The sequence below is a fragment of the Tupaia chinensis genome, unplaced genomic scaffold, assembly GCF_000334495.1.
Source record: "Tupaia chinensis unplaced genomic scaffold, TupChi_1.0 Scaffold000477_1, whole genome shotgun sequence".
Taxonomy (NCBI): domain Eukaryota; kingdom Metazoa; phylum Chordata; class Mammalia; order Scandentia; family Tupaiidae; genus Tupaia; species Tupaia belangeri.
Window position 1 is genome coordinate 462,799 of NW_006159986.1, and position 3,854 is coordinate 466,652.

The 3,854-nt window shown below is 44.7% G+C and overlaps 1 protein-coding gene across 4 annotated transcripts in view; it reads right to left on the reverse strand.

Moving 5' to 3' along the window:
• The window catches only part of CACNB1 (calcium voltage-gated channel auxiliary subunit beta 1), a 23,807-nt gene that overhangs the window by 4,546 nt on the left and 15,407 nt on the right, over positions 1-3,854 (reverse strand). The window lies entirely within an intron of this gene.

Below are 3,854 nucleotides of genomic sequence, written 5' to 3' on the forward strand. Positions count from 1 at the left end.
TCTCTCCCTTTCTTTCTTTCTTTCTTTCTTTCTTTCTTTCTTTCGTTTTTAGGTTTTTACCATAAAGTGCATGTGCTTGATGGAGAGAGACAGACTGAGAGAGGGAAAGTAAAAAACCACCCCTGGGGACCAGTAGATGATATAATGGTTATGTCACTGGACTCCCACAAGGCCAACGGTGGTTGAGTCTTGGACCTAGTGGCTTGAAACTCATGCCAGGTGCATGTGCTTGTGTACCCAGGAACCAGAGAAGAGAATGGAGAAGGGACTGCAGCATGGCCATGCTCCCAGGAACTGATTTCTTACTGTCTCTGTCTCTCTGTCTCTCCGGCGATCACATGTGTCCTATAGCAAAGATCTCTCTCTCTCAAAAGGAGGGACCAGCTGTTTGCATAATGACTGTGTCGTTGGACTTCCATGTAGTCGACCACAGTTCAAGTCCCAGATCCGGTGGCTTAAACTGATGCTGAGTGCGTGTGCATGCATGCCTGAGATCCCAGGAGGAGAATGGAGAAGAGATTGTGGCATGGCCCTCCACCCTGGGGGGTGATTTCTCGCTTTCTCTCTCTCTCTCTTTCTCTGTCTTTCTGGCAAGCACACATACCCTATAGCAAAAACCTCTCCCAAAAAAAACAAACAACAACAACATATGGGGGGCCAGCAGGTGGTGTGGTTATTACGGGCACTGGGCTCCCATATGGCCAACCTTGGTTTAAGTCCTGGACCTGGGGGTTTGTTTTCTCACTTTCCCTCCCTCCCTCTCTCTCACTCTATCCCTCTCTGGTCAAATTAAAATAAATAAATAAAGTTGGGACCCAGCAGGTGGCATGGTGGTTAAGATGTTGGACATTCCCACATGGCCAACCATGGTTTGAGTCTCGGATCTGGTGGTTTGCTTTCTTATTTTCTCTCTATCTCTCATTCTGTGTGTGTGTGAGTGTATGTGTGTGTGTGTGTGACTGGTCAAATTAAAATAAAATGAATGAATAAATAAATAAATAAATAAAGTCAAACAGAATAATTTTTTTTTTTAAAAAAAAGCAGATGGGGGCAGGGGGCCAGCAGATGGTGTAGTGGTTAAGGCACTGAACTCCCACATGACTGACTGTGGTTTGAATCCCGGACCTGACAGCTTACTTTCTTATTTTCCCTCTTTCTGTCTCTCTCTGGTGAGTGCACATGCCCTATAACAATTAAAATAATAATAAAATTAAATAATTATTTTAAAAAATAAATAAAGCATATTGGGCACATATATGTACATGCCCAGAATCCTGAGAGGAGAGAGGAGAAGGAATTACAGCATGACCACCCCCCTAGTAGGGTGTTTTCTCACTTTCTCTCTCTCTCCCTCTCTCTCTCTGGCAAGCACATGTACCTGATAGCAAAACTAAAAAACTAAAATTTAAAATTTTTTTGCTAGAGGGCATGTGTGCTCACCAGAGAGGGGAAGGGGAGAGAGGGTGAAAGCACCCCCCAAATGGGGTGTGGTCACACCACAATCCCTTTTCTTCATTTCTCCACCCTGTTAGGATTTTAGGTACACATGCACACACTCCTGCCATGTTTTTATCAGCTCCCAGGGCTGGGATTTGAACTGGGCTGTTGGCCATATTGAACACATTCATCTTAACCACCAGGCTGGGGAGTTAGCCCAATAAAAATACTTAAGAAAAAGAGAACAGAGGGCCAGCAGGTGGCATGGTGGGTGGGTGGGGGGTGTGGCTGGACCCCCGGCTAACTGTGGTTTGAATCCTGGACCTGGCAGCTTGCTTTCTCACATCCCCTCTCTCTCTCACTCTCTCGCTCTGTCCCTCTCTGGAAAGAAAAGAAAAGGAAAGGAAAGGAGGAAATTTAAATGAAGTAATTTTTTTAAAGAATTATTTATTAAAAAAAAGAATTATTTATTTAATTCTATTTGTTATTGTTATTGTTATTGTTTTGTTTTGTTTGAATTTGACCAGACAGAGACAGAGAGAGAATGGGAAAGTGAGAAAGCAAGCCGCCAGATCCAGGACTTGAACTGCGGTCAACTGTGTGGAAATCCAATGCCTCTAACCACACCACCTGCCTGCCCCAAATTAAGTAATCCTTTGTAAAAAATAGAACAGTATAGTGTTTGGTAGCAGGTGTTTTGCATAGTTAATCCACTTATATAATCTTTTGGGGTTTTTTTAGTTTATGCTTTAGGGCGTGTACACTCACCAGAGAGTGACAGAGAGACAAAGAGACTCAGGGAGTGTGGCTTGAGTCCCCATCCTTACCTTTAGTTGGGAAAATGAAGGCATTTTTTGCTTTCTATTGTTCAAAAAGTGTTTTTGTATCCATTATCTCATTTGACCCTTTCAGTCATCTCTAGGAAATACTTAAAGCTCATCACTTACTTGATCTCATGAGAAACTTGGGGCTCAGAAAGGTTAAGTAACAGGCCCAGCACACCCACAGCTCAGCAGATGCTATTGGGGTGATGGCTGGCTGTCATCACGAATCGACAGTACAGTACACTGGGCTCTCTGTATCAATTACCAACAATCATCTAACATGACATAGGCTAAGGATCATAACCTTTTTTGTTTGTTATACGGTGCCTATGCCCACTGGAGCAATAGAGAGAGAGGGATTGAAAAAAATCACCCCCCAAAAGGGATGGCCATACTGCAATCCCGTCACTTCTGTTCTCTTGGGATTCGGGACATGCATGCACACTTGCCCGGCATGGTTTTCAAGCAGCTGGTTTCAGGATTTGAATCCTGCAGTCAGCCATATCAGATTCAGTGTATTAACTTTCATGCCACCTGCTGACCCTATTCATAACCCCATTTTCATTTTCTTTTTCTTTTTTTTTTCTTTTTGAAGAGATTTTTGCTACAGAGCACGTGCACTCACTGGAGAGACAGAAAGAGAGAGAGAAACAGAAAGTGAGAAATCACCCCCACGGAGGATGGCCACGCCACAGTCCCTTCTCTTCCATTATCCTCTTGGAATTTTGGGCATGCACACACATGCACCTGGCATAAGTTTTAAGTTGCCAGGTTCAGTACTCGAACCACAGTCAACTATGTGGGAGTCCAGCAACGTAACCATTTCACCATCTGCTGGTCCCCATAATCCCATTTTATCAGTGAGGAACTGGAGTCTCAGAAGCTAAATAATTCTGCTAAGATCCCAAGCTCAGTAAAAAAAAAAACAGGGCCAGACCCCCACCCCCTTGGCAGACCACAATTCAAATCCCAGCTCTAGTGGCTTGAAAAATATGCCAGCGGGAACCAGCAGTTAGCATAATGGCCATGTCGCTGGACTCCCACGTAGTCGACTGCGGTTCGCATCCCGGACCCGGTGGCTTAAAACTCATGCCGGGCGCGTGTGCGTGCGTGCCCAAGATCCCGAGAGGAGAATGGAGGAGAAGGGATTGCAGCGTGACCATCCCCCCGGGGGCTGATTTCTCGCTTTCTGTCTCTATGTCTCTGTCTGTCTGGTGAGCGCACGTGCCCTATAGCGAAAAACCTCTCCAAAAAAAGAAAAAAATGCCAGGCACCTGTGCATGTGTGCCCAAATCCTGAAAGGTGGAAAGATGGAGAAGACATTGCAGTATGACCATGCCCCATTGGCATGTGCTTTCTCCCTCTCTGTCTCTCTTGGACACATACATGTGGCTTGCTTTCTCATTTCCCCCCTCCCTCTCTCTCTATGGTCAAATTAATAATTTATTTATTTATTCATTTATTTATTTTAATTTGACCAGAGAGAGACACACACACACACACAGAGAGAAAGGTTAAATGAGAAAGCAGGCCACCAGGTCCAGGACTTGAACTGTGGTTGGCCATGATTGAGTGACTCAGACCTTTTCACAC